General features: G+C 40.8%; 1 protein-coding gene across 1 annotated transcript in view; it reads left to right on the forward strand.

Annotated features, from left to right (window-relative positions):
* Nucleotides 1–14,788, forward strand: part of PDZRN3 (PDZ domain containing ring finger 3) — a 275,570-nt gene that overhangs the window by 42,581 nt on the left and 218,201 nt on the right. The window lies entirely within an intron of this gene.

Genomic DNA, 14,788 nt, shown 5'->3' on the forward strand with positions numbered 1-14,788 from the left:
GAAAGTTGCTGTTTCTATTAAAATGGTATTTTTCTTTTTTCTTTCAGTTTGTTTGAGAGTGAAGTCTACGTTGAGGGTTTATTGCTTTTTGCCACAATAAGAATATGACAGGCATTCAATAATATGAGCTATCGGTGGACCTTTTGTTATAACTGAACCCAGTTCTTAGTGACCTTTTAAAACTTAAAAAGTAGAGATTTAAGAAGAGAAAAATCCAGCGTGCCTCCTTTCATTCTGAATTGGCTTCTTCCAGTCTGATTTAAACTTGATGCATGTGAGAAATAGAAGCCAGAAGGGTAGAAAAATAACATCATATCATTTCCCAGGAGCAGCAACCTTTACACTGTGTTAAGATTACTCAAGAGAGGAAGTTAGGCCTTCTGATGTACCATAGGGCAGAGGAGAGAATCCACCCTCATCTACAGAAAATTGCAGAGCACGGTGGGTGGTGTGGTTTGTTAAGCCTGTTTGGTACTTAGCCCTGATCATATCGAAACCAGTGCATCTCAAACTTTAGTCAGTCATATACGGTCCTCTCACTTTTTGCCATACATGTGGTACCTCCTTTGTTAAATATTTAATATTTTTCTTAAAGCAACATACTTCTGTTTAACTTTAATTTAAAAGGAAACTACTCTTCTAAGTGGAAACCCGCTGTTGTGCTCAATACATAGAACATAACAGTAAAAACAAATACAATAAAAAGATACTAGTTAAAACCAGTTGCCATCAAGTCAATTCTGATTCAAGGCAACCCCATGTCTGTCAGAATAGAACTGTGCTCCATAGGATTTTCAGTACCTTTTATTTCTGTGGAAGTAAACTGCCACGCCTTTCTTCCCAGATACCTCTGGGCAGACTTGAACTGCCAACCTTACTGTTAGCAGCCAAGCATGTTAACTATTTGTACCACCCAGGGACTCCAACAAAAACATAAACTTAGTGAACTTAAACTACTGTTGCTTGCTGAAGTCTCTGATGCTGGGCCCTGCCTTCTCTTTGTTTAACAACAGAATAATTCTATGGGATTAGAAGTCAGCATGGTAGTTCCTTTGGCGGGAGAAGGGGCAGGAAACAACCATGAGGAGAGCTCTGTGGTGCTAGTTCCTTCCCGTTCCTCATCTGGATATGAGTTAATGAGTGTGTTCATGCCACAGAAATGCTTCAAGATGTACACTTAAAATTTGTTCACTGTATGTGTGTTACGTTTAGAGAAAAAAAAATTTTTTTTAAGTGTTAAAAACATTTAGCCCCAAATTGAATGTCTCCTAGGTATAACAGGAAGGATTGGAGGGTTGGAAATGGAATAACTTTCTCCCTGAGGCACGTAAAATTACCTCAGGTACTTACCCGTGGACTCATCTTGCTACTGTTACCATGTATCAGTCTGAGCCAAACACTTTGTGTGGCTACTTTATTTTCTTTGGTTGGTTGAGGAATGGCGCTGTTTGTTTTTAACGATTAAAATCCACTACAGAGAGGAATAACTCCATCATCATTAAAGGAATTTTGGAGCAAAAACATTAGAGTGTCATAGGCCAGAAATCAGGGAATCCGTCTTTGACAAACAACATTTCTTTTTTTGCTTTTATAAATTTTTGAACAACTGTTATCTTTATGCATTCCAGTTGTAGCTATTTATAATAGCCCATTTGCTGATTGATACAGTCCAAATAAAGATGGAGGTACTGCACAGGCAGGTCCTCATGCTAGATTGCCCTCTGAAAGAGTGTTTTATGAACTTTTTTGATGCTGACTTACAGTAAGAAATGTGTTTTATATGCAGCCCTGTGCAGTACTCACAAATGTGAATGGGTTTGGTATATGTGTGTAAAAAAAAATTTTTTTTTAATTGTATGGAACATGTATCCTTACTACACATAATGCAGTCTGGTGTTTCCATTTTAGGCTTTTTTTTTTTTTTTTGCTGGTTGCCACTCTCTAAATTTCATGACCCACCCATGGGCAACGGCCCACAGCTTGTAAACTTTCTGCTTTGCAGGATGAAGTAGCACCTTCAGGGTTGACTGCAGACCTCTTTCTCTAATATTACACCCTGCAGTCTCTTGGGTCTGCTGATGGCACATCTAGGTCCTAACAGAGTCAAGGTTGATATTAACGTATTTGATTATATTTGCAAAAATAACTGTCTCTCTCAACTTTCCATTTATGAATATCTTGCCTGAGGTATAAAGTTCACAGACTTTGCACATCACCAACAGATTATGGCATTAGCTAGTGGTCACTTGTGTCATCAAGGAGCTGTGGTGGCTCAGTGGCTACGAGCTATGGCTGCCAACCAAAAAGATCAGCAGTTCGAATCTACCAGGTGCTCCTTGGAGACCTTATGGGGCAATTCTGTTCTGTCCTGTAATGTTACTGTGAGTCAGAATCTACTCAATGGCAACAGGCTTTTTTTGTTTGTTTTTTGATTTTGTGTCATTATGGAGTGCAAGGGAAACTAGGTCCAACCTTTAGAAGCCTAACTTGTTTGTTTAGCATGCAGGGTTATTTCTTCTCTCGTGGTGGAGATTTTTTATCAGCCTGATGTTTGACTGGAGCCTTTGGGATGTGCAAATGGTTAAACGCACTCACTCTGCTGTTAACCAAAGGCTTGGTGGTTCGATTCTACCCAGAGGTGCCTCGGAAGAAAAGCCTAGAGATCTACTTCTGAAAAAATCAGCCATGGAAATCCTGTGAAGCACAGTTCTACCCTGACACACATAGGGTCACCATGAGTCGATGTCAACTCCACAGTAACTGGTTTTACTGAATGTTTGGTTGTGGTTGCATTGTGTGGCATGAGCTGTGATAGCCTTATGGATTTTGCTGGGAAGATCCTAAGTTATACCCAGATAGCCTTCTAATCCAGCCTCTGTTGGAGGAGCAGCCCTGTGAGGCCGTCAGTTCATTAGAGAAGGTCAAGGAGAGTATGGATGGAGTGAAAGCTCTGGGAAGCAGGGATAGTTGGTTGAGCTCTGTATACTCTGTATTCCTAGTATGTAGCGCTGTGCCTGGAGCAGAGCATTTGATCAGTAAACATCTGTTGCCTGACATGAGCATGGATTTCAAGTCACATGATCAACTTCTGAGGGGCAGACTACAGAAGGTCTAACATTAGAAGCATAAAAGGCAGGTGACAGTGTGTCCTGAGGCCTTGGGGACATTTGATACTTTGACAACACCTCCTGCAGACAGGTGGAATCTGCCAGCTGCTCCCACAGAAATAGCAGCAGGTTAAAATAGACATCTCTCTCAGGGTCAGGAGGAATTCAGGAGTAGAGTGCCTTCATTTGGAACCAAGGAAGCAAATGGGCTTGCCAGGGAGAAATAGCTGTTTTCATTAAAAAAAAGAAAAAAGATAAATACAGTGGTGTCATAAGGAGAAAGCCAGGGGTTCAATTTTTGGTAAACCATGCTGGGTTTTATAAGCTAACCTTGGAAAGAAAAAGTGTGCTGCGTTCATGAGTTCCATTAAGTAAGATTTTTCTTAGTCATGTTTAGTAATGAGATTTAAGAAATTGTGTTATCTCTGGTTAACTCACTTTATGCGAGATAGAGTATGTATTTCCTTTAGTGGTTGTGCCTTTTGGTTATGAAGCCTCAGGCTTTGCAGCCATTATTTGGAGAATATTTAACATTAGTCACCTTTGTCCTCTCCTGTCTCATTGACTTGGATCTTGTCTTCCTGCAGGGCCCTGTTTTAACAACACAAAATTGATACCAACTAAGTTCTGGAAAATACCTAAGCTAGGGTTTACTCACTTCTGTTATGAGTTCGCCATTTTCTTAGATGGGAGTGTAGCCATTATCGTTGCCACAGAATTTTCATACATGTTCTGGGAAATAATTCCTCTGCCACTGTTGTTTAATTAAACCAAGTTGTCAATGAAGCGATAAACCACGGTGGAACTTTCTGAGAGCTTCTCTGGAGTGGAAGGCAAATGAGAGCATTAAATAAAGGTCTCGGGAAAGGTTTACGCTGAATCTTGCTACCTGCCCACATCCCAGGAGGGATTTGAAGAGCGAAATGATGTTTAAAGCCTGTTGCTGTAAACAGAAACACGTTTGTTTTACCTTTTCACTGTTAATGTATCTGTCTAAATGTTTGAGATTTGTGTTCTGTGCCGAACTAGTTAGAAAAGGTGACAGGCTGAAAATAGATGAATGTACTCTTAGTATTAATATTGATATTATGTGTAATGTAAACATTGATATAAATGAAGAAATTAAGTACAAATTTCTTAATGTTGCCCAGTGCATTTTCTAATAACATCTTGTTAACAGAAACGTTAAAACTTGAATTCCTGGGTTTTAGAATGCTAAAAATAATAGAGACCAAAACTCTTAGTTTTTCCTTTAAAGACTTCAGGCAAAGATAGAAACGGAAATTGTTCAGAGTTGGACACCTGCTTCTATGTTTATTTATCAGCCAATTTTGTAGGCAGCCTAGGCTCAAATGAAAATATATTTTGAAAAGAAAAATTATTAAAGAATTCAAAAGGAGAAGATAAAACAGAAACAGTGCCATTCCCCTGCCCTGTGGGGATGTGAGATGGCAGAGTTCATACAAATGGACACATTTTAGGAAGCGGTATCTCTGTTACAGAATTTGACATGATTGTGGTAAGCCCTGGGCATAAGTAGCCCCTTTTGCTAAAATTCATTGATAATTCTGAATGTATTTAAAGTAGCACTTTGCTTAGCTTGATATCCTAACAAGAATAAACAATATTGGTGATGGAGTTCAACAGAGTATTTGTATTTACTTTAGAGAGACTGGAATTTGGTTGTTTAAGACTATCCCATTAGTATCACTAGAATCTGAACCAGAATTATTCTAGAGGAGTCAAAATAACTGTTATATGTGGCTTAAAAACACACACACACTTTATTATTATTAATAATGATATTTTCCTTCTTTTTTCCCCTAAATCAATTTCCATTTGTCTATAACACATATACATACAGACACATAGTTACACATACACGCACCGTAAATTGGAGCACCCCATATTCTTAATAGAGAGAGAATTTGGTAACTTCTGCTGGAAATGTAGTCATTTTCTTAATTGACCAAAACATGTGTTAGCGGCCAAGTTCATCTCCAAAGTAGATGGTATCTGCCTGTCACTGTCCTGTTTCCTGGGTGGAGGTAGTCCTTTTTTTCCCCTCCTTCTTCTTTCCTAACTTAACCTTATGGCACCTGCAGTTCAGTAGCTACCATGGAAGACGCTACGGTAACAAGGATGCCAGATTCCGCTCATTAAGAGCACTGAAGCAAAACTCCAGTTATAAATGCCTGCTTTTTTCCCCTTTCTTTGACTTCTTCCTCCCCTCATTTACCATACCAGGGAGAGGGACTGCCCTGGCCTTGTCAGAGAGAAAGTAGCTGCCATGGCCTTGGAAGCCAAAGCATAAAGCAGATTGTTGGTGGGTTAATGTTACAGACCACCTCGTAGAGAATGCTAGAACTTGAAGTCTTTTAGGTCTTTGAGGAAACTGACATGCCATTTTGATGTTATTTAGGAGTGATGACAGTGGTGGGAGACGTGTTCCTCAGCATGTCTGGTTTCTGGAGATTTGAAATAAGTTGTTTGTTGGTGACACTAAGGTCACCTGTATGTTTAGTAAGCCGGTTGTATGATTCCCATGAACAGAGCCTAACATGGGACCATTCATGCCATCATAAGCTCATGCGATATTCACTGTCATGAGCTGGTCCCCTGGGAAAGGGGTACAGACTCCTGCTGTGACCGGGCAAAGGACTGTGGCTGCAGACAAGCACAGGCTGGAGACTGCTCTGTCTTACTTTACTTGTGAAGTCCTATCTTCCCTTTGCTCAGTTTTGTTTTGGGTGCTGCAGTTGTATATAGGGGGAAGAGAAGCTTCTAGTTGATGACTCTCCTTGCAGAGTGTGACTGGATAGACACACAGACACACCCACATGCATTCCAAAACTGGTTATTGAAAGATGCGTCTTACAAAGCAGAGTCACATTTGTTCAAAGACTCCCATACATAGTTAGTGTTATACTTTGTCAGTACTATTGTGGGGTTCTGTGGCACTGTTCATATGCTTGGCTGCTAACGAGAAGGTTGGTGATTTGAACCTGCACAGAGGCACCTCGGAAAAAAGGCTTGGCGATTTAATTCTGAAAGTTCACAGCCATGAAAACTCTGTGGAGCACAGTTCTACTTTGCACACATGAGCTTGACAGAAATGGCTTTTTTTTTTCCTTTTGGTGGTGAAAAATAATATTTAAGGACATAGGGTCATGACACGTGGAGTGTTTTTGTTTTATAATGTAGGGAAAGTGACAGAAACAAACTGATCAAACCATCAGTTCTCTCTGCCTTCTAGCTGATTGTGAGAAAGCCACATACACAGACACACACACACACACAGGTTCTTTCTGTGAAGAATCCCAAAAGAATGTTGCTCATACATTTGCGTAGGTCTGTTCTTCTGTGTGTATGAGTATGTTTGAATCTTGAAAGTTTTTATTTGAGTAAACCTCAAATCCCAGAATTCATCCCCCTCTCCCGTCAAATAAGAAGACATTTTACTGAAATAAAACCAGTTACCGGTTGCTTTTGTGTGTGTGACGTGGAAGTTGTTGACTAGGTGCTGTAAAGGCTGTTGTATTGTGTTTCAGAATTAGTATGAGGTAAATTTTATGTTATAAAGCAAGATAATTTCAAGCCATTCTCTGGAAAAGCAACAACAGTTACAAAACATGGTCATTTATGGAGAATTACTCAGCCACAGATGTCCAAAGAGGTGTGTGAAGGAGGCCCATATTCATATTTCATAGGCAGACTCAAGTCAAGATTAAATGAAAGCCCTATTTTGATAGTTGTAGGCTGGTTGTCAAGAAATTGCCTCACAGGTGAAATGGCCACAGAAGAGGCCCTGTTGTTACTTGAGTAACCAAACCCTTTGGATCGAGTTCAAGGCAGCCTTCTCTTTATGTGGAATTCCACTTTGTGGAGAATAGTGTTCAGTGACATCACAGGGTCATTCTGTATAAATCGGGAGTAAGGCAGAAAGCAAAGAGTAACAGAATGCTACAGGCTTATTAGGAGGAGGAAGAGCAAGAAAAATGCTGACTTGTTGGTCTCTGTGCCTAAGCCAGCATGGCTGTGCGAGCTGATTGTATGAATGGAAAGAGGACTGCCTTCTCTCTCGTCTCAGCGATTCTTTGTGGTTTAGGGGACACAGACCCCTGTAAGAACCTGATGAGAGCTCTTAATCTTGCCAGAAAAATGCATGTTTTCATTCTCATATTTTCTCATTCCCTCCCTCTCACGTGTGTGTGTGTACATGGTACACACACACACATGCACACACAGTTTCAGGGAACACATAGACCCTTTAGAACCCATCTGTGAGCCTCCTGTTAAGAATTCCTCATGTGAATTCTTGACTTAAATTCTTCTCAGGGCTCTTAGACAAAGCTCTGAAAATCAGTATTCTCCCTCAGTCCAGAGCAACTTAATCCTAAAATGGGCTTTCAGTTTTCCAACTGGATAAATAAACACCCACTTCATAGAATATAGAGGCTTGAAGGTATGAGGTACCAAATAATGTGAAAAATGATAGGGGGAACTGGAGAGATGTAAATGACCTTTCTTTCCTGGGATAAATTCATCTGGATTCATTACTTCTCCAGTGGGATTTATGGTCTAAAGACCTCTTTTATTATAACCCTTTAAGACGAAACTGTTTTTGTATATGTCTGAAGAAGCTTAGTCTAAATATTATGATATAAACACACACACCCTCCATACCTAATAGGATAGATCCCATAGAGCAAACACTGTTTGCCTGTCCATTTAGGTTTGGGGCTGCATTAATAGTTTTAAACCACCAGGATCTTTAAGAACAATGGTACAGTGATTTATTAAATAATCCCTGAGGTGTACATTTATTGTGGTCAGATCATCAATGGCAGGTTTCCTAGAGAATTCTCTAGGAGTGATGTCGACTTTTACAAAGGGACTGTTTATGACACGCTACAGCCAGAAAGAAATCTAGTTAAAGTTTAGGCTGTGTTTATAAATTTGGGCTAATACTCAACCTCTACACCTTTATTTACTTGTCTGAAAAATAGAAGTAATAGTACCACTTCTAAAAATAAGTTTATTGGGATCTGCAAATGAAAACAATGAGCATAGAGTGTTTGCAAAGGTCTGGCACAGCTGAAGTGCTAAATAACTGATAGCTTGATCAAGTCATTTTTTTTTTGACTTGATTAAACAAATAAAAAACCAAACTCACTGTCATCGAGCTGATTCTGACTCATAGTGACCCCATAGGACAGAGTGGAGCTGTCCCATAGGATTTCCAAGGAGTGGCTGGTGGATTCAAACTGCTGACCTTTTGGCTAGCAGCCTAGCTCATAACCACTGTGCCACCAGGGCTCTGCTTGAATTGATGACTACTTATTATTATCTAGCAGTAGCTATTTGTTGAATCTCAGACCCCACAGAGTGGGACCTTCCCAAATTAGTGAGCCTTGGAAATTTTTGTCTGCAAATATTATTGTTACTCCTTATGAATTAATTTTCAAAATTTAATGGTAGGGTCTGGCTAAGAGGAACTGTGTTTAACCGTATAGTTCCCTGGTGGTCGTGGTGTTAACTGCTTTCGATTTGGCCCTTGATTCATGGTGAGCCCATGCTCAATGGAATGAAACAAAACGTGTCATCCTCACGATTGGTTGCGGAGCAGATCTTTGAGACCCACAGGGTTTTTGCTGGCTCATTTTCAGAAGTACATCTTCAGACCTTTTTCCTAGTTTCTCTTAGTCTGGAAACTCCCCTGAAACCTGTTCAGCATGACAGCAACACGGAAGCCTCCAGTGACAGATGGCTGGTGGCTGCACACGACGTGCGTTGGCTAGGAATTGAACCCCTGTATCCTGCGTGGTATATAAAAAAAAAAATTTTTTCTTATCCTGCGTGGTAGGTGAGAATTATACCACTGAACCATCACTGCCCCCATGGTTCCATGTTAAAAAAAAAAAAAAAACTCTTTGCTGTAGAGTCAATTCCAACTCATAGCGACCCTCTAGGACAGAGTAGAACTGCCTCATAGGGTTTCCAAGGAGCAGCTGGTGGATTCAAACTGCCGAGCTCTTAACCATTGCTCTACCAGGGCTCCTAGTCGGGCTACCAAATTCCCCTGTAATGATCTTCACACAGCTCATGAATTAAAAAAAAAAATCTGCAGCACAACCTTTCCTGTTCATTAACTGAAGCATAAAAGTTTCTCATATAGATGCAGAAGGAGAAGGAAATGGCAAGAGAGGCAGGTTACTTGTCAGTCTCCAAAGCAAACTCAGAGTCTTGGCTACTGTTAATATGTCTTTTAAATAAGGAAACAAAAATCATCTGGATCCTTAATGTATTGACAAAACTTTTTAACACTTCACCAGTAAAAAGCTTCGCCCCTTGCCCCATAAGTCCCTTTTTGACAGCTGCTGCTGCTTTTTTTTTTTTTTTTGGTAATATATTTTCACTCCCTTTCCTATTCACCTAAACGTTTCCTCCTAAAGAGCCCTGGTGGCACAACAGTTAAGCGCTCAGCTGCTAATCGAAAGGTTGGCAATTCTAATCCACCCAGCAGTGTCGTGGGAAAAAGACCTGATGCTCTGCTTTACAGCCTAGAAAACCCATTGGGGCAGTTCTCTGTCACATGGGGTCACTTTGAGTTGCCATTGACTCGGGGGCATCTAACAACAAGGAATCTTAAACTTTCTTGTTCTCTAAAAAATGGGAATAATTATAGTAACTAAAGGTACCACCTGGAAGTAGTAGAGGACTGCATCTTTGAGGATCCCAGGAGGAAGAGATGGCATACTTCAAATAGGATAAAGCAGGAAAGGTTAGTAAAGGGACCATTTCCAAAGATACGGGAAGGGTGCAGGGTAGGGTAGGGGGCAGCAAGCTTTTTCTATAAAGGGCCAGGCAGTAAGTGTTCTTAGCTTTGTGGGTTGTATGGTCCCTGTTACATCTGCTCAGCTCTGCTCTTCTATTGTGAAAGTAGGCATAGATGATATGTCAATGAATGGTGTGGCTTCCAATAAAACTTTATTTACAAAAACAAACTGTGGACTAAAGCTGGCCCCTGGACCATACCTTGTTTATCGACTCCTGGTGTCAGGGAATGTATGTAATGAATGGGGTTGGGGCAGTGACCTGAGCTCTTAGTAATGCTGTGACCAGCCTTCAGCTTGTAGGGCAGGGAGGAAGAAGTTACTGGAACCTAGAGGGATGGAGCCCTGTGGAGAGGGCTGCCTAGGCAGGAGCTGTAACCCTTTGGAGGACACTGCCAGCAAGAGTCCACCCTGCAGGATCCAGAGGTCCCCCCATATGGAGGGAGCTGGGGGAACAAATATCTGGACATCACTTCTTCTCCCTCCCTTGCTTTTCCTCTGGTGTACTCCATTGACTGGAACCAGCTAGAAGCCAGAGGAGCAAGGGAGGAAATGCAGCAGGGGTTGTTGATTAGACAGGGCACGCATGAGTTTAGCATAGATTACTCCACTACCGTAAACATTACTTCCTGTTGTTGTTCATTAATCCTAGAGATCGTAAAAGTCTGCATCTCTGATACACGAAGGACTTCCATGCATTCTTTGAGTTTACAGTCTAAAGAGTAAAGGAAGAGTGAGCAGAACTTGCCACAAAGAGTCATTTTTACAGAAGTTGGTTGTGTGAGAGTTTCTAATCCTGTGGCCAACCGGGCTCCCCTCCGGATTCCTCTTTCTGCAAGGATGCTTTTGGAAAGATATTAGAGTAAGTTCTCAATAGATGTTTGAACACAGAGAAACCCCCTTTGCTGTAATGAGTTAAAGAAAACTGAGCTTTCATAGAATGACTCATCAACCACGCAGGAGTGTCTGACTCCATTGAAGGAACGTTTTAATTTAGTTACATCCCAAAACATCACATCACGCACAGATTGATATAAGGACAGAAAAAAGGAATGCCCTGATAACTCTGTAATCCACACTAATAAAGGCATTGAGAAACAAGTGTCTTGAGCATGAATGTTGAGCGTGGTTTAGTCTGATTTTTTTTAATTTTTACTCTTTATAATTTGGTTTCATAATTCCTTCTGCAGAAATTTCACTTATGTTGAAGACTTTAACTTTTTTTTATTGATAACTCTCAGAACCATCACTCTGCATGCATCGTAACCCGTGCCAACCAGACACCCACTCTGTAAAGTCCGACTTTTGCAGGAAATATTGACAAACAGGTAACTGGTTTCCATCAACAAGTGTATTCATTCAGTGAGTTCAGTCAAGCAAAATTGGAAAAGGCTAAAGGTTGATGATTTCCACAGGCACTTCAGGGAAGCGGCGTTGGATGGCGATGCTTGTATTCTGACAAGCAAATTGTCTTGAAAAGATAAATATTCTAGCATTTTGGAGGGTCTTAGGATTCTTCTTGTGTTACACACTGCAAACTTGTTTCTCTACATTTTTGTAGTTTGAGTCACTGATTTATTTCTGCATACAGGCAGTGTACTTGAAAAAGCAGGACAATGGCCATCTTGTTTGGCACACTGATACCGAGAAAGATGGGCAGTTGTTTTGACTTGCAGATTGGCAATGAGGCAGAGCGTAACTTGGGTAAGTCTCTAGGATGCACAGTTGGGCCCAGCCTATAAACTTATTTAGGGAGGTATCAGTCCTTTGATATCAGTCTAATTTTTTAATGGCTTTGGGTAACACCTCTAGTCAATTATGTTAAGTGCATTGTTTTAATCAGTCTCAATTTAGACTTTGTTCTCCCATCCTTAACACATGATGGTGCTCACTTCTCCAGGTTGGGGCTGGGGACAGAGTGGAGAATAAAGATTTGGGGAGGAAAATAGGCAGCTCCCTACCCCAGTGTGTGTAGCTGTGTGTGCATTTATCTGTGAGTGTGCACACATGTGTTCTTTATTCTAAGGGACATATAGTTAGTTATTCTTTAAAAAATGATGGCAGAACAATTAATGGATTTAGTTTGGTTCTTCTTTCCTCTCTCCCCCCTTTCCTTCTTCATACGTCCCACCACTTCTATGTTCTTTCCTTCTGTGATACATCACCTGAATGTTGGAATCACATGACCCTTTAGGTGTTTTTGGCAGCCAAACATACTTGTATTAAGAGGGTGGTTGTTGTTAGCGGCTGTCAAGTCTACTCCAACTCATGGTGACTTTATGTGCAACAGAACGAAATGTTGCCTGGTCCTGTGCTACCTTCATGATTGTTGGTGTGTTTGACTCCATTGTTGCAGCTATTACGTCAGTTCCTCTCATTAAGAGTTCCTTGTATTTGATGACCCTCTATGAAACAGGCTGTCTTTTTCTAGCAGTTGACCTTTCCTGAGGACGTGTCCAAAGTAAGCAAGATGAAGTGTCACCATACTCGCTTCTTCTAAACTGATTTGTCCTTCTGCCAGTCTATGGTTACAGCTGAGTGATTATGCAAAAATTGATTTTGATCCACATAAATGGATAATCACAGAAAAAATGTAGAGGTCCTTGTTGTTCGGTGCCGTTGAGTCGGTTCCAACTCATAGTGACCCTTTGTACGACAGAAAGAAATAGATTGTTCTTGTGCTACTTTCATGAACGTTGTTAGGCTTGAGCCCATTGTTGCAGCCACTGTGTCACTCCATCTCACTGAAGGTCTTCCTCTTTTTCGCTGACCCTCTGCTTTACCAAGCATGAATTTCTTCTCCAGGGACTGATCCCTCCTGATAACATCCTTCTAAGTCTTACCATCCTTGCTTCTAAGGAGCCTTCTGGCTGTATGTCTTCCAAGACAGATTTATTTATTCTTTTGGCAGCCCGTGGTATATTCAGTGTTCTTTGTCAACACCATAATTCAAAGGTGTCAATTCTTCTTTTGTCTTCCTTATTAATTTTCCAAATTTCGGATGCGTATGAGGTGGCTGAAAATACCATGGCTTGGATCAGGCGCGCCTTAGTCCTTAAAGTGGCCTCTTTGCTTTTTAACACTTTAAAGAGATCTTTTACAGCAAATTTGTCCGATACAAGGCATCCTTTGACTTCTTGGTGACTGCCTCCATGGGTGTTGATTGTGGATCCAAGTAAAATGAAATCCTTTTTAAAGGTCCTTAGGGCTTAGTTAATTCAGTCTCCTGAAGGAGAACACAGAGATGCGTAGCTGAAGGATGCGTCTCCATTCCCATCAACTGACGGCCAACATAGCCAGGACTGGAACCAGGCTCTTACATGCTGCACTGCCGTTTCCATTACACACTTCAGTTTCTTGTTAGGTGCTTTTCTGTTTCTTCATTCTGAACTTCTTCGTATTAAATAAAGTTCACATGCCTCTATAAGCACTTTTAAACACATACCACATTTTCATCGCAACTGCAAACATTATCAAGATTGGTAGTTTTCTATTCGATTTGACTACCACTGCTTGAATATCCGTTTGAGAAGGTCACTGTGTCAGATTTCTTGGAGAAAAAGATAAGATGAAGATCCTAGAAGCAAACTTCTCTTGTGTGGAGCTTCACTGAGCTTTTCGCAGTTGTTAGCGTGGTAAGGAGATTTGCTTTGAAAACAGGGCCTCCAAATACTCTTAGAGGTGTAAGGTATTAATTACAATTAGTTGGTCATGCAGACATAGCTTTTCTAGAAGTTTCCAGGCACCTTTGTGATCTGTGAACAGCACACATATTGTATTTGCTCTGCAGTTGTTTGTGAGCTAGCTCAAGAATTAGCTGTGTAATTATAAACCCCTGTTCTTCCTTTTAAGTTCTGTATAATGCCATTTGTGTTCATTGTTTTTATAGGTGATCACGTTGAATTACGAAAGTACTAGTTTTTGCGATAAAGATGAAATCCTCCGGAGCTTGGAGATTTTCTGCTGTATTAACTTTTTAACTTTTTTTTTTGTTTTTTAAAAAACATCACTTTGTTCTCTTGTACCATACTTCAAAGGAGTGGCACCTTATCACAGCCCTTTGGTGAGCTGAGAGGTATAAAACTCAGTTATATTTGACAGCATATCCCAGTAGGAACCATGTTGTAAATGAAGTGATTGTTTAGCACAGCGCTGAACTGCCGGAGATAGAAAGGAGCTAAATGGGGGGAAAAATTGAATTGGTTTTAAAAATCACCTTCATGTCTTTTCCTTTGAGTCAATATTGGTTTCTGTCTTGAGGCCATTTTGCAGTAATAAATGTGCTTGTTTGAACTCACTGACCTCATTTCTGTTTTTAAAGAAGTGTTGGGAGGGGGGCGACTGAGAAGGATTTCTCAGCCCTACAGGCTCACTCTGCCCAATTAGCATGGTCAAGTACTGAGTTTGGCTTTAGGAGCTTTATATAGCTTTAGTCAAGAAGGCACTTCTGTTGTGGGGCATGGTTTTCTTGATGGTGAGGAGATTAGCAGTCAAGAGGCTGAGAAAGAAGGGGTTAGAGTATACTTAGAACACAGCCCTTAGCCCTGGAAGGTAATTAATGTTTGACATTTTTTCCTCTACAGGCTGAGTGTCAAATATCGGATAGTGCTAGAGCCAGCTCATTAACACTGACAACTGTTACTTCTCTGCGATGTTAGAATCCAGGGGGCTTGCCCTTTCAATTCCTGCCCTTCTTGCCTTCTGCTCACCACTCGTGTCCAGAGGATGTACTAAGAATCTAGCCATGTACCCTTCCTGGTAGTCGAAAGTTTACATTTGTGGGAAGGCAGAAGTGAACAGCTTACCTTGAGTGGGGTGGGAACACCCTTTTTTTATTTGCTGTGA

This window comes from Loxodonta africana, chromosome 22 (genome assembly GCF_030014295.1).
Source record: "Loxodonta africana isolate mLoxAfr1 chromosome 22, mLoxAfr1.hap2, whole genome shotgun sequence".
Taxonomy (NCBI): Eukaryota; Metazoa; Chordata; class Mammalia; order Proboscidea; family Elephantidae; genus Loxodonta; species Loxodonta africana.